General features: G+C 44.4%; 1 protein-coding gene across 1 annotated transcript in view; it reads right to left on the bottom strand.

Annotated features, from left to right (window-relative positions):
• CCSER1 (coiled-coil serine rich protein 1) overlaps window positions 1–23,891 on the bottom strand; it is a 1,156,365-nt gene that overhangs the window by 969,296 nt on the left and 163,178 nt on the right.

Raw genomic sequence — 23,891 nt, 5'->3', positions numbered from 1 at the left:
TTACCTCTAACACACACAATATCTCTAAAACAAGCAGGGAGAATTACATGCTTCACAACTACTATGCTACCCATCTTACAGCGACCGTCTCTTGGTCGTCATGCTTTGCAACGAGTAGATGGTCAGAGTTAGAACTCAGTGTTACTAGCCCTGTACATCCTTGTTCAATGCTCTGGGCCGACTTGACTTCATCCATATCTCAGCTCAGATGCATATGTCTAGGTCCAATGCTATTTACTCCTTCCATCTGGAAAAAGTGTAACAAGAGGTTCTCTCTCTCTTCTCCATGTCCGCCTCTCTTAAACGTTATTTTTAACCCGGATATTCCGGATAGCCTATCCTACAATACCATGAATCCATGGTCTCAGGCGGGCATTTTTCAGCTCCGCCACCTAGTACATCCTGTAACTCGCAACTTATTCTCCTTTCAAGATTTCCAAAACAAATTTGACATACCCAAAAAGCTATTTTTTTTCATATCTCCAATTTAAACACTACTTCCATTCTATATCGCCTGCCTTAGGTCGCGCACACACTATAGGATCGCCAGAGGAGAACAGTCTAAAGGACCGTTTTCATCAGTCCAAACCGATTGTGTGTAGGCCCCATAGAGCATTTAACCTTCGGTCAAAAAAATGATAACTTTCTTTAAAATTTAACCAATAGGTCAAAACCGATCGTTAGTATGCAAAAGCATTGGTTAAAAACCTGCGCATGCTCAGAATCAACTCAACGCATGCTTGGAAGCATTGAACTTTGTTTTTTTCAGCACGTCGTCGTGTTTTACGTCACCGCATTCTGACATGATCGTTTTTTTTAACTGATGGTGTGTATGCACGACGGACCATCAGTCAGCCTCATAGGTTAACCCAAGACAACGGTCCTTCAGACCGTTGTCCTCTGGCTATCCTATCGTGTGTACGAGGCCTTAGCCTTAGAAAAACACAATGCCTTTGAAGCTTTATGTGCCCACGGCCCTTACCAACCTGGTCTCATATCTTCTATATATAAGATCCTCCATGACTCAAATCTGCCTACGTAAGATTCTCATGTATATATGCGGAGATGGGCCAAGGTGCTTCCAACCCCTATATCCCTCCCTCAATGGCAGGAGATTTGGACCTCCATATCTAAAGCTTCCAGATGCGTGGAGAAGAGAGAGACAGCTTATAAGGTCCTCATGTTCTGGTATAGGACCCCAGAGGTTATCCATAAATACGATCCCTCTATACCCCAGACATGCTGGAGATGCTTACGGGATATAGGAACACACTACCATATCTTCTGGGAATGTTCGTTAATTTTGCCATTTTGGTCCTCGGTCCAATCAGTGCTCCAGTCTGTGTTAGCAATGGACATTTCAAAAGACCCAGCCCAGTACTTCAGTACTTGTTAGGTCTCCCAGTTCCTGGAATATCTAAACATGCCAAAAAATGTATGTCATATATTCTCTTAGCTGCCAAGAGAGTAATACCTACCCATTGGTTATCCCCCAACCCCCCTACACAATCCCAGTTGATCTTGGCTATAGCACAAATACATAGAATGGAACGTATGGCAGCGATGTTTCACGATTCTTTGCCTCAATTGTCAAAGATATGGGATCCTTGGGACAACTCCTCCTTCAATCCTGAATCTCTTTCCTGAACTATTATTAAAGGTCTCTTAGGCAACCAGTTCCTGCATGTTCGAATGATTAGCCTGCATACCATTATTACTATATATATACTATTACTACATATAGGCTACGTCTAGATCCATGGTGTACCCCCCCACCCCTTGATTTTATTTTTTCTTCGGATTATGACATCCCCTACTAAGTGACGCTTATCTTCTTCTATATGAGATGATGATACTTTTCTGTATTATGTTCACCTTTTCATGTTTTTGTAAAAAATTTCAATAAAGATACAATTACAAAAGTGTCTGATCTGTCCACCGTAATGTCGCAGTCCCACTAAAAATCGCTGATTGCCGCCATTACTAGTTAGAAAATGAATAAAAATGACCTAACTCGATCTATCCCATAGTTTGTAGACGTGATAACTTTTGCGCAAACCAATCAATATACACTAATTGGGATTTTTTTTATCAAAAATATGTAGCACAATATATAGCCTAAATGTTTGATTTCTTACTTTTTTTTTTTATATGTTTTATAACAGAAAGTAAAAAAAAAAAAAAATGTTTTACAATGAACCACTTACTGTTTTTTTTTTATTTCAGTGCCGTACATACCGTATTTTCACCGCCGCTTCGGGGCATGTAATCTGGGCGATCCTAATTGATTGACATCCTTCCGACCGGCGCTGACAGCGCGTCACGAGTTGCGGAAAGAAAGCGAACGTCGGTGCGCAGGCGCTGTATAGAGCCGACTCGCAGTCCGGCTTCTTTTGGCAACTTGTGACGCGCTGTATGCGCCGGTCGGAAGGATGTCAATCAATTAGGAACGCCCAGTCCCCGCAGATTACATACCCGGAAGCAGCGGTGAAAATACGGTATGTACGGCACTGAAATAAAAAAAAACAGCCGATTATCATTCTGACAACTCGGCTGAATGTCATGTTAAAAACATTTTTGGGGGTGAACCTCCGCTTTAAGGATTGGAAGGATTTGACCCCTTATGCAGGGATGTATCTTGGCCTAGGCCGACAAGGTCTAGGCCTAGGGCGACACTTTGCGGGGGGCGGCACGGGCACCAAAGCCGCCCCCCCACACGGAAAAAAAAGACCCCTGATCCGTCCTTTTATTTATTCGGCTCCCGCGGCCGCCTTCCAGCTCCCTCATAAATTTAGCCCCCGGCGCGGCGGCCTGTAGCGTGGTACTTGCACTGGCAACATACTGTACATGGGGCGTACTTGGCCAGGGGGAGAGAACGACTGACGCCCGTATTAAATGGTCGGTGATTGGCCAGACCGGGTGCATGTCATACCAGAGGCGTGGGGGGTGTGGGGGGGGTACAGAGATAAACCGAGGTACGGGGAGGGTACAGACATAAACAGAGGTGCGGGGAGGGTACAGAGGTGCGGGGAGGGTACAGAGGTGCAGGGAGGGTACAGAGGTATGGGGAGGGTACAGAGGTGCGGGGAGCGTACAGAGGTATGAGGAGCGTACAGAGGTATGAGGAGGGTACAGAGGTATGAGGAGGGTACAGAGGTACGGGGAGGGTACAGAGGTATGAGGAGGGTACAGAGGTGCGGGGAGGGTACAGAGGTCACATCAGTTCCTGCCCTCAAGGAGCTTACAATCTAAAGTCCCTAACTCGCATTCATACATACACATGGTAAGGGCAACAATTTAGACAGGAGCCAACTGGATTTATTGATGTAAGTATGGAGTAAATGGTGCGTGAGTGTGCTAAAGTGGAAGGGGTGTGGTTACAGATGTCTTAAACAGGAAGGGGTGGGTCATATTTAAATTAGGGGGCGCATGAGTTTAGTCAGGCCTAGGGCAGCACAAAACCTAAATACACCTCTGCCCTTATGGACCAGGCCATTTTTTGCAATACGGCACTGCGTCGCTTTAACTGACAATTGCGTGGACGTGCTGCAATGTTTTACCCAAACAAAATGCATGTCCGTTTTTTTTCCGCACAAATAGAGATTTCTTTTGATGGTATTTGACCACCTCTGCGGTTTTTATTTTTTGAGCTATTAAAAAAAAAAAGAGCAACAATTTTGAAAAAAAAATAAAACAATATTTAAAATTTTTTGCTATAATAAATATCCCCCCCCCCCCCCAAAAAAATTGGAAAAACTAATTTCTTTATCAGTTTAGTACATATTTTGATTTAAAAAAAATGCAATAAGCGTATATTGATTGGTTTGCGCAAAAGTTATAGCGTCTACAAAATAGGGGCTAGATTTATGGGATTTTTATTCATTTTTTACTAGTATTGGCGGCGATCTGCGATTTTTAGCGGGACTGCGACATTGAGGCTGACACATCGGACACCTAACTGCCCCGTTTGACACTTTTTTGGGAATCAGTGACATTATTACAGTGATCAGTGGTAAAAATATGGACTCATGCCTTGTACACACGACCAGTTTTCCCATCTGGAAGTTTTCCCAGCCAAAGCTCTCATGGCAGTTTTCCTCCCAGGAATGTGTAGGTAGGGGGAAAAAGATGGTCGAGCCGGTTCTCGGCTTTCCCCTCGGTTATCCCGGCAGTAAAAAGTCCTCTGGGAAACCAGATCATGTGTACGAGGCCTGACACTGTATAAATGACACCGTCAGGGAAGGGGTTAACATCTTTTTTGGGGCCATTGACATTTATACAGCGATCAGAGCTAAAAATAGTCACTGATTACTGTATAAATGATCACTAGGAACAGCAGATCTGCCTCTCCTCCCCTGTATGTTTACATTGACAGATTCCCATTCTAGATCTCTGAGGAGCGATCGCAGGTGGCCACGGACATTGCGGCCGCTGGCTACGCGCATCTGCTCCGGCCTGGCACCGCAGGCATGTGCGTGCGCCTCCGGGTTCATGCGTGCTCTCCCCATCGCTCTTAAAGTGGTCAAGGTACACCTACGGCGATTCGTGAAACCGTGCCAACCTGCCGCAGTATCATGATGGAGGCTGGTCGGCAAGCCGGTAAAATTGTGTATTTCTAGATTTTTGCATCTAAACATCCTGCAAGTGCCTCTTCAACTTTGCTTCATGAGTGCACCCAGGTGCTTGTTCTCCATACTACCGTGTGTGCCAGGACTTCTCCTTCTCTTTCTCTCTATATACTGTGTATTTGGCACTGATATCTCACTTACTAATTATGAATTAGTTAATAAAGGATATGCAGCATATCAAATAAACTCCAGTTTATTTTAGCAAATATATCACAGCATTTATTTCTTAGCTTGCACTTCGGCCTTTTTTTTTTCTAAAAGCTTGGCTTAGAAAAACTAACAAAGCTATTTTGACACATGGACCTGAATACTAAATGAGCCAGATAATACTGCTACAACTGCAAAATCGAATTGTACATAGAAATGGAACACTTGAATTGTGGCCAGCAACTTGACAGTCAGCAATCCACTTGCACATTGATGTGGAGTAGGATGTCTAAAAATAATTTCCATTGCTAAATCTTTGTGCATGTAAAGTTCACCACATGTTTCAATCTGACCATGCAGATCATAAATACCTTTAGATTTAGCCCTCGTTCCTATTGGAACGATTTGTCATGCGATTTGACAGGTCAAATTGCATGACAAGTCGTAGCCTATTGCCGGCAATGGCACCATTCCAATTAATGCAACGTCCCACCGATTTACAAAAGTAGTTGCTGCACCGATTTCAGGTGCGACTTCAGTAGACTTCTGAATACTTCTGAGCATGAAACCGCACAGATGTCTTTTTAAAGCACGATTTCAAAGTAGCATCAATGTGAACCAGGGCTTACCAGTTTTTTGGTACATCTAAAGGAAATATTACACATATTGTAACTAGGGTTGCCACCTGTCCGGGGATTACCCGGCCAGTCCAGATTTTAAAATCATATATCTGGGTTTCAGTTGGACTGAACCCTTGACACATTTTTCAGACCGGGTTGTGTCTATCCAAGTAACCAAAACAGTCACACACAAATCTGTTGCTGCCCGAGAGCTGCGAGCAGCTGTCTGGGGGCAGGTTCGGCATCACTGGGTGGCCAGGGTGATGATGTCAGTAAGAGCAATTTGGCCAAATCCATTGTTTGCTGCAGCACGCTATGCGCACCACATCACTACTCTTTGGGGCACCTGAAGTTGTCCCAGGCCGCTAAAGTGTCCGGGTTTGGCTTAAAGAAAAGGAGGCAAGCCTAATTGTAACATACCGTATTTATCGGCGTATATCGCGCACTTTTTTGCCCTGAAAATCAGGGCAAAATCGTGGGTGCGCGATATACGCCGATACCCGCTTTCCCGCGCCGAGTTTTGAATACTGCGCCGACATATACCGAGCGCAGTACACTCGGGTATAGTCCGCCAGTCTCGGCTTCTTCCGCGGTCACGTCCTGGACGTACAGGACGTGAGCGCGACAGTTGCCGAGCCTGCCCGAGTGTACTGCGCTCGGTATATGCTGGCGCAGTATTCAAAACTTGGCGCTGGAAACGAGCGGGGAGGACGTGAGGACGCCGCAGAAGGACGCCGGACCCGCCAAAGAGGACACCGGACCGGCCTGAAGAGGACACCGGACCCGCCGCAGAAGGACACCCGAAGCCGCAGAAGGACACCCGAAGCCGTAGAAGGACACCGGATCCGCCAAAGAGAACACCCGAAGCCGCAGAAGGACACCGGACCCGACGAGGCCGCCGATGGACGCCGCGCAAGACACCAAAACTGTAAGTACAAAAATAACTTTTTTTCCCACAGGATTGGGGGTCACTTTAGGGGTGCGCGGTATACGCGGGAGCGCGTTATACCGTGATAAATACGGTATATGGTAAGCTTAGATTGCTTTAAATATTATTGGAGGAAATCTATGATCACAGCATACATTTTCATTTTATAACATCAGCCTTGTAAAAACTATACAAATAATAGCTATTATTGACAATCCAACATAAGCTTACTTAAAAAAATCTAATTTCATGCTGTGAATGTTGCCTGATTGCTGATTATCTCTTTCCACAACTTACTGGATTCCCTGCATGCTTTACAGCTTCCCCTCTGTTTTATATTTCTAAGGACTATATATCCCATGGTACCTTCTGCCTACAGGCAGCGATTGTTGTACTGACTCCGCCTCCTGAAATTTCTCTTCTCAGTATCTCTGTAGCTCAGAAGACATGCTCTTTGAAATGTGTCTGAAATAGTGAATGAATATGTGTGACAGAATTCAAGGAAGTAAATGTGTGGAGATCTTCACAAAGTAAATTTACAAATATCAAGCTCATTTAGATTAATAGAAGTAGGCTAGGAAATAATTGATATAAAATATGTAAATAAATATACAGTAATACCTTGGATTACAGGCAACATTTGTTCCAGAAGAATGCTTGTAATCCTAAGCACTTGTATATCAAAGCGAGTTTCCCCATAGGAAATAATCAAAACTCAAAAACTGTTCCACAGCCACTGCTTGTCTATGCAGTACCACATGTGGCCAGAGGTGCGGGGGCAACGCTCAGAGACCACTCGGAGACACTGTAAATGCTCAGAGACCACTCGGAGACACTCGGGAACTGAGTGTTTCTGAGTGTCTCCGAGCATCACCGACACCCCCGCACCTCTGTCCAAATGCGGTACTGCACACCCCAGAGGCTTGAACTGACAAAGCGAGCCAGATTTTAAATAGCTCAGATTGCGAAACGATCGTAAACCATGTTACTCACAATCTGAGGTTCCACTATATGGGGCAGATCCACAAAGGAAGTACGCCGGCGTATCTAGTGATACGCCGGCGTACTTTCAAATTTCCCACGTCGTATCTTTGTTTTGAATCCTCAAAACAAGATACGACGGCATCTGGGTTAGATCCGACAGGCGTACGTCTTCGTACGCCTTCGGATCTTAGATGCAATTCTTCGGCGTCCGCTGGGTGGCGTTCCCGTCGTAATCCGCATCGAGTATGCAAATTAGCTATTTTCGACGATCCACGAACGTACACGCGGCCGTCGCATTCTTTTACGTCGTTTCCGTTCAGCTTTTTTCGGCGTATAGTTAAAGCTGCTATTTGGTGGCGTACGCAATGTTAAGTATGGCCGTCGTTCCCGCGTCAAATTTGATTTTTTTTTATTTCGTTTGCGTAAGTCGTCCGTGAATCGGGCTGGACGTAATTTACGTCCACGTCAAAACAATGACGTCCTTGCGACGTCATTTAGCGCAATGCACGGCGGGAAATTTAGGGACGGCGCATGTGCAGTTCGTTCGGTACGGGGACGCGCTTCATTTAAATGACACGCCCCCTACTCGCCGATTTGAATTACGTGCCGTTACGCCGCGAGAGATACACTACACCACCGTAACTTACGGCGCAAATTCTTTCTGGATTCAAACCAAAGCCGGGTAAGTTACAGCGGCGTAGCGTATCTCAGATACGCTGCGCGGATGCAGATCTATGTGGATCTGCCCCTATGAGTTTACATTTTGACCATAGATACACTTAAAACTCCAATGATATAAACAATATGAACTTATGCATCGTGCTGGTTAGAAATATTCTGCCATGTATCCTAAGGGGTTGTTTAGGTACAAGACACCCTTGGGACATTGCTAGAGGCTAAGCTTACAGCCAGATGTATGAGCGTCACTTAGAACTTGTTTTTCAAGTTTACACAACATTTCACATTGGTAAACCCCTAGGCTCACATCCTCTTAGCCTTGCATTTCTCATAATATAACATGTAAACACTTACAGAGAAGTAAAAAATGGATAGGATACAGACAATGGATGCAGTCTATGGAGACCAGTGAGTCATCACACAAAGGGCCACCAGGAAAGTTAGGCTGCATTAACACTACAGCGTTTTGAATCGCAGGCAGATCCGCGGAAAATCCCTGGTATTCCTGCCAGTCCATCTGCTTTTATATTAAAAACTGACAACACTAAGCAGGACAATACACTGTGGTCAGTTCTCTAGCTATGCTGGGAACTCAGCCTGCTCTCCTCCAATGATCAAACTTGTCCTGACACACTCCCCCTGCACAGCCTTTCACTGGGATGCTTAGGCTGCATTCACACTACAGCGTTTTGAATTGCAGGCAGATTTGCCACTGATCTGCCCACGATTTTACGGCAGCGAGGTGTGACTGACAAAAAGGAGCATTTCCATTTTTGATATTATTCGGGTCCATCGGGAGGCATGATTAACGGTGGATTTACATTGCGAGACACTTTTTTTTTTTTTTTTAAAGGATTTGTCAAAAACTGTCTCTTGTGGTTTTTACTTTTATGACATTTTTTGGTGAATGGGTAGGGGTACGATGTACCCAATACCCATTCACATAGGGGGAGGCCAGGATCTGGGGGCCCCCTTGTTAAAGGAAGCTTCCAGATTCCGATAAGCCCCCCCCTGTCCGCAGACCCCGACAACCACCAGCCAGGGTTGTCAGGAAGAGGTCCTTGCCCCCATCAACATGGGGACGAGGTGCTTTGGGGGCACCCCAAAGCACTCTCCCCATGTTGAGGATAAGCAGCCTGGTAGGTTTCATGAGGGGGGCACTCGTTCGCCCCCTCCCCCCTTCCTGGCTTGCCAGGCTGCTTGGATAAGGGTCTGGTATTTAATTTTTTTATTTTGGCGTGGTATGGACTTGGGGGAGCCCTACGCATTTTTTGTATCTATATTGTCGGGAGCCGGCAATACATTACAGACGCAAGCAAGTTTAAATTAAATTTTTTCCTTTAGAAATGTCATTATTGCTGCGGCATGTTCTATACATTGTACAGATGCGCCACTTTACAGTTAGACTAAGGGGACCCCCCAAACATGATATTTCAATAAAATCACTGCTCCTTTAAAAACGATTGTTTTAAAAACTTTCTTTTGCATTAATACATGTCCCATAGGGCATTAACTAGGTCCCCGTACACTTTTTATGGCAATAACTTGCATATAAGCCTTTAAAATGAGCACTTTAGATGTTTCATATTCGTGTCCCATAGAATTTAATAGGGTTGGCATGTTTGCTAGAACTTATTGCCTTTTCGAGATGTTCTGGTGTGAACCAAACTGGGGGGGGGGGGGGGGTTCGGCCCATCCCTACTCATCATAAGCTCTTCTTGATTTGTATGATAGTCTCTTATCTTGCGCTTTGACTGTTGTCTAGTTAAGTGTCTCTAATAAAGTTTTTTGTGGGAAAAGAAAAAGATGAATGTGACAAGCAATTAGATACTAAAAATGTCAAGCCTTAAAAACTGTGGCTGCAAATGGCAAAGAATATGGTACCCAAAATTATTAATAGGAGACGTGTTTATTGCCCTCATGATTTTGGCGTTAACCATAAATGAAGGAGGACCTAGAATTCTTTTTTGCATGCGGCAATACCCAAAATTGGTTGCATAGTTGATGTTTACAGACACAGGCGCTCCCTTCACATGTGTTCTTATTTATATTGTTTTTGTTGCTATTTTCAATTTATGTTATTATGTATTTTTTCAATTCACTTTATTTCTATCACAAGGGGGCTAACAGGCCCCATATGTGATAGCATTGGTCAGGAGACATGTACTCTTTATAGAAACATCATAGTTGTATTAGACCCTTAGGGGCAGATCCACCGAGATCTGCACCGGCGCAGCATATGGGAGATACGCTACGCCGCTGTAACTTACATTTTTAAACTTCGAATCCAGAAAGAATTTGCGGCGTAAGTTACGGCAGCGTAGTGTATCTCTTGTGGCGTAAGGGCGCCTAATTCAAATCGGCGAGTAGGGGGGCGTGTTTCATTTAAATGAAAAGCGTCCCCGCGCCAAACGAACTGCGCATGCGCCATCCCTAAATTTCCCGCCGTGCATTGCGCTAAATGACGTCACAAGGACGTCATTTTTTTTAACTTAGACATGACTTACGTCCATCCCGATTCACGGACGACTTACGCAAAAAAAAAAAAAAAAATCAAAATAAACGCAGGAACGACGGCCATACTTAACATGCAAGTCTAACTATACGCCGCAAAAAAGCAGCTTTAACTATACGCCGGAAAAAGCCGACTAGAGACGACGTAAGAGAATGCGACGGCCACGCATACGTTCGTGGATCGTCGGAAATAACTAATTTGCATACTTGACGCGGAAAACGACGAAAACTCCACCCAGCGGACGCCGAAGTATTGCATCTACGATCCGAAGGCGTACGAAGCCGTACGCCTGTCGGATCTAACCCAGATGCCGTCGTATCTTGGTTTGAGGATTCAAACCAAAGATACGACGCAGGAAATTTGAAAGTACGCCGGCTTATCAGTAGATACGCCGGCGTACTCTCTCTGTGGATCTGCCCCAATTTGTTTTCCCTGTCTTACGCTCCAGCCAATCAAGCCCAGACTGTGTATTGATCTGTTTACTTGTTTATTTCTGACAGGATTTATTGAGCTCGGAACCCGGAAGTGCTCAAAGCTTAACTCACATTCTGCTGAGGAACAGGTTTACACTCTGCTAATGATATCGGAGAATGCCCCCCTGATGCTGTCTGTTGTAGTCCTGGGCTCAGGAACCATGAGGTGGATCTGACAAAGGTGGGCGCACACTGTCAGTCTGTAAAAGTGATCTGGGTGGCCCTAAAGCCACCCAGATGACCTTTGCCTAAATGCAGAAAGTCCACTGAGCTTCAACCGTGAGCTTGTTTTGACCTTTTCAATATTTGGGCGTATTTGGGCATTAAGCTTAACTGGTTAAGCAGGAAACTGTACATGTTGTGAATTGCCTTGGGGTCAGATTGTCTGCTCATGCTGCATCTCTCTCTCTGTCACCAGTATATGCTGTATAGAAAATAAATTCAAAGCAAGTTATATTTCTCTTGGGATGCTTATGTGTCCCATGTCACTCACATCATTAAACACGAAACATATTCTTAGAAAAAAATGCACAAAAGTAAACATCAGTGTCCAACAGTGGTTGGGTTTTTTTTCTGGGCAAAGCTGAATCGGGATTTTTAATTGTTACAATAAAGCATCATTTTAATATTAAGTTTGTCCTGGATTCTGCCCAGTGTGTCAACTGGATTATTGCCAGCATATTTTATTCGATTTTCGTCTGGACTGGAGCCTGTATAGCTGCTATACTAGATTGTATTTTTTGGCATTCTTGTAATTGTTTGGGGATTACATGCTACTTCACATCAAGCCTATTATTTTTCTTGTATAAAGGGAATGTATAGCATTTTTCTTTATTTCTTTCTGTTCAGGACTAAAAAATATTTACCTTTTTTACTCGTCAGATAAATGTAAAATTTGGTATTTTTTTTTTAGCAAGGTTTCAAAGCCACAGGTCAGTGCGAACTGCAGCTGCAATTTTATTGCGGGTTGCAACTTTGTTTAATAGAAGTCAATGCAAAACGCAAAGAAATTGCAGAAAAGTAGTGCAGGACTTGAGTAGCAATGATTTGAGTGGTTCCTTTGTTGAAAATAGGGTGTGACTTGTCATGTTACATTGCATCCGTGTGAACAAGGGCCAAGTGTGGTTTTCATTGTGCTGAAAATTGACCACGGCTTAAATGGTTGTGGTGTCAACGGGTTCAGTAGGAAGTGACGCAAAGGTTCAAAAGTAAGTGAGTTCAAGGGTCAGAAATAAGTGACACAGACTCCAGAGGTCAGCAGTAAGCGATGTTGAGTTCAGGGGTTAGAAGTAAGTAACGCAGACTCCAGAGGTCAGTAGTAAGCAATGTTGAGTTTAGGGGTCAGAAGTAAGTGACGCAGACTCCAGAGGTCAGTAGTAAGCAATGTTGAGTTTAGGGGTCAGAAGTAAGTGAAGATTAGGTGTCAGAGTTCAGGGGCCAAGAGTAAGTGAACCAAAGTTCAGGGGTCATGAGTGCATAACACAGAGTTCAGAGGTCAGGAATAAGCAATACAGAGTTCAAAAGTAAGTGACGGAGAGTTCAAAGTCAACAGTAAGTGACCCTCTATCCCACAGTACAGCCATACAGCCCTCCCCTGCACAGATTACCACCTGGACTCATAGCGGTTGATTTACTAAAACTGGAAAGTGAAAAATCTGCTTCCCTTTTTTTGTGAAAGCTTAAAGCGGAGTTCCACCCAAAAATGGAACTTCCGCCGCTTATCCCACTCCTCACCCCCTTACATGCCACATTTGGCATGTAATTTTTTTGGGGGGGGAGTGGGGGCTTCAGGAGAAGGGGACTTCCTGTCCCACTTCCTCCTTCCGCCGAGGGGCTGCAAAGACGATTAAGCTTAATTGCCTTTTGGCAGCCCCTCCCTGTAGGCGATCGCCTAGGACACGTGACAGGTCTTAGGCGTTCACCTGTCCAATGAAATAGCGCAGCGCCGGGCCGCGCCGCGCGCACATGCGCAGTGCCGCTCGCGGATGCGCAGTGGGTGCCCGGCCGCAAAGCCGAAAGCTGTCACGGCCGGGTGCCCACAGTGACAATGAAGACGCCGACCGGGGAGGGGGGAGAGGAGCGGAGCCCCGGCCGGCGCGTCGCTGGAACGCTGGAGCAGGTAAGTGTCTGTTTATTAAAAGCCAGCAGCTACACTTTTTGTAGCTGCTGACTTTTAATAAACATAAATATTGGCTGGAACTCCCCTTTAATTGAACAAACTGAAGTTAGAAGCTGATTGGCAGCCATGCACAGCTGCACCAGATTTTGCACTTTCCAGTTTTGGTAAAACAACCCCATAGTGTCCCTTCTGTCCTAAGACCTAAGAGTGGGCTTTCTTCCTCCTTTCGCCAGGTTTGGTAGGTAGGTCTAAGCTATGAGGACTGTGATTAGCCTTAGCAGTGACCAATCACATTTTTTCTCCCCTTTAAAACAGGGACCCAACCCCCTGCATTGGTTCTAATCTCCTCCCCGTTGTTGTAGCAAAGACACAGAATGGAATGGCATTTCCCCATGTTGTGCAATGTCCGAGGGCACAGTAGGCACCCCTCAAAGGGCCCACGTGCACCGCACATTATGCACCATTGGAAGATATGCCACTGGCATAGCTAGTCGTAGTTAGTCACATTCCACTGGACTTTTGTAATTGTGAAAACGTTTCTCTATTCATTCAAGTAGCTTAAACGAAAAGTGAACAAACCACATTTTACAGATCAAGTCAAGTTAAATGTGACTAACAACTGTTATCTGTAATGGGGATCCTTGGCACATACTGTAAATGTAACGATCTGACATTGTTATTTTCCTTGATGTAAATTTAATTAAATCTGAAAAAAAAAACAGCGTTGAGTAAGCCTGCCATTATAAAGCACCCAAAGCTGATTAGTTCTTGCTCTGCATTTTAGAAATGTGTTGGCAGGATGATTCTGTTTAATACTGTGTTGCCATAACATTATATGAATAGGTTAATCAAACTGAAAATTAAACCCCTTAATGACGGAGGTAAAATAAGGCACTTGAAATCAGGTTTGCAACCTTGGCATGAAACTGTACATTTCTTTCCAACTATTTAGTGTATCCACAACAAATTAGGCTTAAATTAGGTCATAAATGGTTCATGTAGAAAACGTACCTGAGAAAATATAAATCGCGCTACCTCTACAACCCTTCTTGACAAACACAAACGTGTACAAATAGGTAATCTCTAGTGATATACATAAGAAGAACACTGCTGTATCAAAACAGTGACATATGATGGCCGCTAGGGTGCACTACGCAGCCACCAAAAAAAAATGATAGTTGGATCAGAACCATAAACTAAAGTTGGGTTATAGCTCTGAATAAAATTAATTTCAAATCAGTAATTTCACAGTTAATAGATATTTAATGCATTATTATGTTATAACATAAAGCATAATAAAATAGGATTTCGATTTAGATTTTCTTTCTCCCTCTTAACTGTGTGAGAAAACATGGGAATGTGGATAAATCATATACCCATAAACCTATGTTTTTTCCTTCTAGTCAAGAGGGCTGGAAGGGAGCATTTGTCTTTTAGACACATGGCCCCTTCTATGACACTGCAGCAGGGCTGGACTGGGACAAAAATTTGGCCCTGGACTTCATCCAGACTGGCCCACTTTGACAGGTCTCTCTCATGGTGGCCGGACAAATCCTGCACCCCCCCCCCCCCGGCCACCAAAGCCCCCTCTCCCCCTTCACTAGCCACTAGCCGTTCTACTTTATTAGATTAGAATGGCTGGTACTGGTATTCTTATAGGCAGTACCAGTGGGGAAGCTAGACATTATTTCACCCGGGGCAAGGAATCAGTTAGGTGCTTCCCTTATGGGACAAGATTAGGCAGAAGTGAGAAACTCCCAGGCCATAGCTGTTGAGTCAGCTGTCTGTCCCCTCCCCCATGCTCCTCTGTCATCCCCCCTGCTCCTCTGGTCCTCCCCCTGCTTCTCTGTTCCCCCCAGCCGAGCGCTGCGGGAAGGGAGAGGAGGTGAGCGCTACGGGAAGGGAGAGACAGAGGAGTGGAGGGGGGCAGCGGTCCGCTGTCACTGAAGCAGGCCCACTGAGCCATCGGCCCACCGGGAAACTCCCTGTAGTCCCAATAGCCGGTCCATCCCTGCACTGCAGTGAGAGGAGAGCCTCCACTGCAGCATTTTTATTGGAAAGCTTGTTCCAATGGTGCTGTACCATTAGTCCAAGGCTCCAAGCTATCCATTGAGCTCAGTGCCTCTGCCCCGTACAGGCTCACAGCGCAGGCATCAAAATGCACCTTTGCCTTTGTAGACAAAAATCCTTGCCACGGGCCCTGAATTGCCCTATCTGCTTTCAGATGAATTTGACAGCAATCTCATACCAGTGGCTGACTCTTGAGTTGGCTAGCTACCTACTGAGGGAGAAAATAGTTGAAGCAAGAGGATATACATCCTCCAAGCTCTAATATTTATGGCCAATCTAAAAAACACTCACTGGGGGAAAGTTATGAAAACTGAAGCATACAGAATGTGGTGCAGCTATGCATGCAAAACAATCAGCTTGTATAGTTAAGCTTTGAAAATGAAATAATGAAGCTATCTGGTTTCCATGCTACAGATTCTAGCTGCTCCAGTTTTGATAAATTCTCCTTATTGTGTTTCACAAACTCACATATGCAGCTTTCTAAGTATATGGAATATGACCAGAGAGCTTCCTAAGAACAATTTGTAAAGTTTCACTTTAAGACTAAACAGTTTAGAATAAAGGGGTTAGGGTTGAACAGAATATTAATGGGTAGGTGGTGGAGTTTAAAGGCATCAATTCCAGTCACATGCGTATGATTTGGCCCTCGGATAAATGACCTGACCAATGAACATTGTACAAATGAGTTTCCTTCAAATTAAGCCTATGGAGGGGAAAATTATGCAGCTAGGAAAATCCATCCTCTCCCATCAATTTTTCTTTGAGCAGACTCGAGCGATAGAAATTGGGTAGGCCCTTGAGTACCTTTAGAGGGAAAATCACACTTTTGTGATGCGTTGTGGTACATCACATGCATTAGCATGTTGCAGTGCTTTTCATCTTGAATGGCACCTTGTGTCGTTATCCTCCCACCTCTCTGCCTAAGCCAATCAGAGGAAGCTTTGTATTCTATCATAGAAAACAAAGTTTCCTGTGAAAGGCTGAATGCCGCTCAGCTCAACTTGATTTTGTTCCAGGAGTAGGAAGGGAAGTCCCCATCCCATTGCCAGAAAACAGTGCTGTATACTGTAGGCTACCTACAGTTTATACAGTACTCCCAGTCGCTTCATATCTGATTGAAGATAATAGTTGGCTTGGACCAACGTGGTCCAAATCAACTATTAAGGCTTCACTAAAAGCTGGAGATCCGTGACTGATCCAGGGATGATGGATAGTAACACTACTTCTAGGATCTCTGGCCAGTCAGTATCTATATTTTGGTGAGAAGGCTGGAAAACAGATCCCCAGTATGGGCTAATTGTGTGCAGGACCATCAAACATGGAGTATGGTATCCCCCCCCTGTTCCCCATGCCTTCAGCAGCAGTAACGGATTAATGGTTACAACTTATGTAAAATAGAAGGGCAGCTATACTATCTGGTTAACAGCTTGTAGTTCCTTTCTTGTGTTTGGCTGACTATGTTTAGCTTGGAAGTCAGAAAAAAGGATTTCCACCAGTCATCTTCCAAGGTGGGATGTCCAAATTCCCTCTCTCAGCCTCTGATATAATAAGGTTGCTTAGAAAATGCATGGGTTAGGAGAATGTTATACAGGTGAAACATGAAAAATGTGAATATCGTGCAAAAGTTAATTTATTTCACTAATGCAACTTAAAGCGGATGTGCCACTAAAAAACTATATTAAAAGCAAGCAGCTACAAATACTGCAGCTGCTGACTTTTAATATAAGGACACTTACCTGTCCTGGAGTCCAGCGGTGATCGCAGCAGATGACGAGCCGATCGCTCGTCACCCTGATGCTCCCCCCTCCATCCACGGTGAGGGAACCAGGAAGTGAAGCGCTCCGGCTTCACTGCCCGGTTCCCTACGGCGCATGCGCGAGTCGCGCTGCGCCCGCCGATTGGCTCCCGCTGTGTGCTGGGAGCCGAGTGTTCCCAGCATACAACGGGGGGGGGCGACGGGAAGCGGAGGAAAAACCCGTCCTTTGCCCGTATCGTAGGGCCGGAAGTGGGTGCAGATACCTGTCTGTAGACAGGTATCTGCACCCCCCTCCCCCCTGAAAGGTGTCAAATGTGACACCGGAGGGGGGGAGGGTTCCGATCAGCGGGACTCCACTTTAGAGTGGAGATCCGCTTTAAAAGGTGAAACGCATATATGAGTACATTACATGCAAAGCAAGATAGTTCAAGCTGTGATTTATCATAATTGTGATGATTATGGCTTACAGCTTAAAAAAAAACCAAATCCACAACCTCAGAAAATTAGAATATTGTGAAAAGGCTCAACGTGTCCCACTTTAATCAGCTAATAAAGCCATAACACCTGCAAAGGGTTCCTGAGCCTATAAATGGTCTCTCAGTCTGGTTCAGTAGGAATAACAATCATGGGAAAGACTCCTGATCTGACAGTTGTGCAGAAAACCATCATTGACACCCTCTATAAGGAGGGAAAGCCTCAAAAGGTAATTGCAAAAGAAGTTGGATGTTCCCAAAGTGCTGTATCAAAGCACATTAATAGAAAGTTATGTGGAAGGGAAAAGTGTGGAATAAAAAGGTGCAAAAGCAGCAGGGATGACCGCAGCCTGGCGAGGATTGTCAGGAAAAGGCCATTCAAAAGTGTTGGGGTTTCCTCTGGGAATCCCGGCCGTGTGTATGCTCCCTCGCAGTGTTTTTACCATAGGAAAACTGCCGGGTTTAAAGCCACCAGGAATCCTGGCGGGAAAATAGAGAGCAGGTTCTCTATTTTCCAGCCGGGATTCCCGGCAGTTTTCCTGTCGGGAAAACTGCGAGGAAGCATACGCACGTTCGGCTTTCCCGGCCAAAAGCTGTCTTGGCAGTTTTCCTGGCAGGAAAACCGGTCGTGTGTACGGGGCTTAAAGGGTTTGTAAAGGTTTGTTTTTTATTTTCTAAATAGGTTCCTTTAAGCTAGTGCATTATTGGTTCACTTACCTTTTCCTTCGATTTTCCTTCTAAATGTTTTTTTTCTTTGTCTGAATTTCTCACTTCCTGTTTCTCCTCAGTAAACTTGCCACCATCACCCGAGCGGTGGTTAGTCAGCCAGAACAGCTTACTGAACAACTTACTGAGGAGGAACAGGAAGTTGGAAATTCAGACAAAGAAAACAAAGAAAAAAAACATTTAGAAGGGAAATCGAAGGAAAAGGTAAGTGACCCAACAATTCACTAGCTTAACCACTTAACGACCGCCGCACGACGATATACGTCGGCAGAAGCTCCGGGACCGAGACCGTGAGACCCGCGGACCCGATCGCCGCTGGGGTCCCGCGATCGGCCCCCGGAACTGAAGAACGGGGAGAGCCGCATGTAAACACGTCTTCCCCGTGCTTCACTGTGGCGGCTGCATCGATCGTGTCATCCCCTTTATAGGGAGACACAATTGATGACGTCATTCCTACAGCCACACCCCCCTACAGTTGTAAACACATACTAGGTGAGACATAACCCCTTCAGCGCCCCCTGTGGTTAACTCCCAAACTGCAACTGTCATTTTCACAATAAACAATGCAATTTAAATGCATTTTTTGCTGTGAAAATGACAATGGTCCCAAAAATTTGTGAAAATTGTCCGAAGTGTCCGCCATAATGTCGCCATTAGTAGTAAAAAAAAAAAAAAAAAATAAAAATGCAATAAAACTATCTCCTATTTTGTAAACGCTATAAATTTTGCGCAAACCAACCGATAAATGCTTATTGCGATTTCTTTTACCAAAAATAGGTAGAAGAATACGTATCGGCCTAAACTGAGGATTTTTTTTTATATATATATATATATATTTTTGGGGGATATTTATTATAGAAAAAAGTAAAAAATATTGAATTTTTTTCAAAACTGTTGCTCTATATTTGTTTATAGCGCAAAAAATAAAAACCGCAGAGGTGATCAAATACCACCAACAGAAAGCTCTATTTGTGGGGAAAAAAAGGACGTCAATTTTGTTTTGGAGCCACGTCGCACGACCGCGCAATTGTCTGTTAAAGCGACGCAGTGCCGAATCGCAAAACCTGGCCTGGGCCTTTAGCTGCCTAAAGGTCCGGGGCTTAAGTGGTTAAAGGAACCTATTTAGAAAATAAAAAACAAACCTTTACAACCCCTTTAAGATTAAATTTGTAGTTCACTTGAGTGGTAGGACAAGTGCTCCTACGGAAGTTTGTGCTGGCAGATACAGCTAAGCTGTTCTATGTTAAGTGAGGAGTAAGTCATCAGCGCAAGGATCTCCTGAATGGGTCCAAAGCTTTATTCAGCGATCACATTATAGTTACAATAGCTATTGTAACTATGATGTGATCACTGAATAAAGCTTTGGACCAATCTGGAGATCCTTGGGGTGTTGGTGACATACGTCTCCCTTTCAATGCCTTCGGTTTCCAGCCAGTTGGTTGCTGCAACACCCATTTACATTTACAGCCAGTTTCAGGAACGTGTACCTATGGAAATACTGGGCCAGATTCACAGAAAAAGTACGCCGGAGTATCTGCTGATACTCCGGCGTACTTTCAAATCTGCCGCGTCGTATCTTTATTTGTAATTCACAAACAAAGATACAACGACTTTTGGCTAAGATCCGACAGGCGTACGGCTTTGTACGCCTTCGGATCTTAGGATGCAATACTTCGGCGACCGCTGGGTGGAGTTTGCGTCGTTTTCCGCGTCGGGTATGCAAATTAGCTGTTTACGTCGATCCACGAAGGTACGCGCGTTTGTCGCATTCTCTTACGTCGTCGCTAGTCGGTTTTTCCCGTCGCAAACTTAAGCCTGCTATTTCATGGCTTAGATTTAGACCAGCCATGTTAAAGCATGGCCGTCGTTCCCGCGTCGAATTTCAATTTTTTTTTTTGCGTAAGACGTCTGGGAATATGAAAGGACGTAACGCACGTCGCCGTTCAAAAAACACGTCGGGGCGACGTAATTTCGCGCAAAGCACGGCGGGAAATTTCCTAACGGAGCATGCGCAGAACGTTCGGCGCGGGAACGCGCCTAATTTAAATGGTACACGCCCCATTTCAATGAGGCGGGCTTGCGCCGGACGGCTTTACGCTACGCCGCCGCACGTTTACACGCAAGTGCTTTGTGAATCAAGCACTTACGATGAAAACTTGCGGCGGAGTAACGTAAAGGGGATACGTTACGCCGCCGTAATTGTTCGTGAATCTGGTCCATAGTGCCTGTTCTATGTTAGATCCCATTGTCCACAACTATATGAAGGAAAATTCGTTTTTTTTCCATTGGAGTACAATACACGGCATTTTATATACATGTGTATTTTCCAATAAGCAATCTTGGCATAAATTGTGAGTGCCCTGTAACTACTCAGAAGCTTGCAGATATACAGTTATGATTTTCTTTGCAGATTTGAAATACAAATGTGGCAGTAATTCTGACTTGGGCAATATTTTGTGTTAAATGAAGAGAAGCAGTTGTTTCTACCCTGTAATGAACAGCACTCCCCTGATATCATTTACGATAATGATTAGTGCGTTCCTTTCAAAATGCTGGAGAAAGCAACATAACATTACAGTACTGGAGCCTGTTTCTGCACGCCCTCATGTGTAAATTCTGTCTATACCCCGTTTTTTTGTGAACCAAGGACCATATGGCCTACTATTTTTCTTTTACTTTTTAAAGCAACTTAATTGCATCTGCATAGCAATTAGATTTATTCATAAATTGAATGAATAATGCATTAATGTATTCTTTCTGAGTAAAAGTAAAGTTGAATTATGCATAAAAAAACTAGTTCAACAAAACAACTGACTAATCATGGTGGTTATTTATCGTGTGAATTTGCATTTCCACTGTTAAAGCAGAATTTAAGCTAAATGAGTGTTCCCTTTCATAAAAAAAAAAAAAGTCCAAAAAGCTATTAGGTTGTGCCAAACATACAATATTGACAGGGAAAATGACAGAAATGAAAAGAAGATTAGCAGTTTTTGGAAGCATGTAGTAGCCTGGCACCTATTGAGAAACATTTTTCTATAGACGTGGACAGTATTATGTAAAATCTAGCAGCCAGCAGAACCTGGGAAATATGTTTTAGGGCAAAACAGATGAAATTACCCTTAAATATATATGGCAGATTATTTTAAGACACATTAAATAGCTAGCTTTTAGAATTGTGTGATTTTTTAGTTTGTGATAGAGACACAATTGTAGCCATAAATTAGGAGAGTTATATTGCTAGATAGGTAAATATGGTATAGCTCTGAAGATCTGGTTATTTGTTTTAGCTGGGAAGCCTTTTTTACATGCACATTTAGTTGTAGGGGTTGACCTTTCCCAGGATTTAAATAGTGCCATTACATTCAATCACATTGGTTTGACAAAGAAGCTGGGTGGCTCCGAAACACTTAGTTAAGCCCTCTTCACAGTTGACAGGCGTGTGACATTATTTTCAGTCCGACCTTTCACTCCAAGTTGGTTTCACTCCTTAAAGGGGTTGTAAAGGTTTGTTTTTTATTTTCTAAAGGTTCCTTTAAGCTAGTGCATTGTTGGGTCACTTACCTTTTCCTTCAATTTCCCTTCTAAATGTTATTTTTCTTTGTCTGAAATAACTAATTTCCTATTTCTCCTCTGTAAGCTTCCCCCGTGTTCTGGCTGGGGGTTAGTCAGCCAGAACAGCTTACTGAGGATGAACAGGAAGTGAGAAATTCAGACAAAGAAAACAAAGAAAAAAACATTCAGAAGGGAAATCGAATTAAAAGGTAAGTGAACCATGCACTAGCTTAAAGGAACCTATTTAGAAAATAAAAATCAAACCTTTACAACCCCTTTAATTTCAGCCACTTCCTGGTTTCCTCCCAATAGCCGGCTCACAACAGTGATAGGGCACTTTTACTGTTAATTATATTACCTTATATTACAGAGCCCTGCTGCACATCTGAGCTCCTTTTGAGTGGGTTGCCAATTGCCTTTTTTTTTCTCTAATAAAGGTTTCCCATTGCTACACTTAGTTTGACTCCCTCTTGTGTTCCCTTTGTCACTATGTATTACACCTCATGGATAGGTCTATAAAAAAGCCTCAATTTACTGATTCATCATGTTATTTAAAGTGATAAAGTAATTTATTTATTTTTAAACCACAGACATTTTATATTTACCTGCTCAGTGTAGTGGTTTTGCACAGAGCAGCCCAGATCCTCCTCTTCTCGGATCCCACGCCGGTGTCCCGTCGAGAAATGTCCCCTATTGAAAAATGCCCAGCCGGAACTGCGCATGCGCCATGCATGAGCAGTACGGACCCTCAGAACAGCTCTTGTATCGCGTTGCAGAGATTGTTTACTTGAAGGGGGCAGATTTTTACATGATGGGCAGTGCTGGGGGCGGAATTTTTATTCCATCGATAAAAATTCCACCCCCAGCACTGCCCATCATTGAAAAATCTGACCCCTTCAAGTAAATGTCTGCCCCTCACCTGTATGAACGTACCTATGCAACGCGAGACAAGAGCTTATGTAAACTCAGCTGTTCTGAGGGTCTGTACTGCTCATGCGCGGCACATGCGCAGTTCTGGCTGGGTATTTTTCGATACAGCCACGCGAGACAACAGACGGTTGTGCTGTTCTGCGGCGCATACGCAGTTCCCCATGGCACTATTCGATAGACGGGCACATCTTGACAAAACACCAGCGCTCCTGGCCCCTCCCTCCCATTGAGTGCCTCCACAGCAAGCAGCTTGTTATGGGGGCACCCGAACCAAGCCGCAGCACCATGTGTCCATTCAGACACAGAGCCGCGGTTCGGCCCTGCCCCTCTCTCTCTCTTGATTGGCTAACTGACTTTGATTGACAGCAGCAGGAGGAAGGGAGAGTCCCGGAAGGCCAAGGCACTCATGCAACATCGTTGGATAGAGATAGGGCTCAGGTAAGCATTAAGGGGACTGAGGGGGGCTGCTACACACAGAATGTTTTTTACCTTAATGTATATAATGCAACCTTCTGCCTTTACAAGCACTTTAAGACTGCAGGTGTGCAAAAAAAGTTGCACACTGTTGCATCCAAGTTTCTCAAACATTGCTTACAGTGTTTAGTTTAGGCATAGCAGGCCTGTGCCCGTGGGCTGAAGAAAGAGCTATGGAATTTTACATTTAGTTTTACTTACCATACTAGCAGTGTTGGCTAAGCTTTACTCAATCTGCAGTAATGCAGACTTCATGTCATGGATATGTAGTAATGTTTGTCTGTCAGCTTATCTCTCCTCCATGTGTTCACCTTTAGAGGCCAGCCACTCTCACCTGGTTGCTTAAGTAATCTCCTCCTCCAAGCATGGCTCCACCCAAGCCCCTATCAGAGAACTCTATATTAACCTGTGCACTGCAAGCCAGCCCTGCTGATCTTCTATGTCTGATTCCAGTTACTGATCTTGGCTTGTTCTCGACTATCCCTGCCTGCTTTAGACCCTGACCTTTGGCATGTTCTATGTTTATCCTTGTCTGCTAGTCGCCCCGACCTTTGGCTTATCCCCTTACTATCCTCCTGTAGCCTACTGTGAGCTGGGAGACTCTGGGGGCCGCGACCTGGAGCCAGTTGCAGCCCAGTCCATCCTCACCACTAGAGGCTCTGGCGAACACCTGCTAGCTCTTATGCTGCATACACACGATTGGTTTGTCTGATGAAAACGGTCTGATGGACCGTTTTCATCAGACTAACCAATCATGTGTGGGCCCCATCGGTTATTTATCCGTCGGTTAAAAAACTAGGAACTTGTTTTAAAATTAT

The sequence above is a fragment of the Rana temporaria genome, chromosome 1 (assembly GCF_905171775.1).
Source record: "Rana temporaria chromosome 1, aRanTem1.1, whole genome shotgun sequence".
NCBI classification, from domain to species: domain Eukaryota; kingdom Metazoa; phylum Chordata; class Amphibia; order Anura; family Ranidae; genus Rana; species Rana temporaria.
The sequence above is the reverse complement of the archived record's forward strand: the minus strand, read 5'-3'. Positions and strand labels throughout refer to the sequence as shown.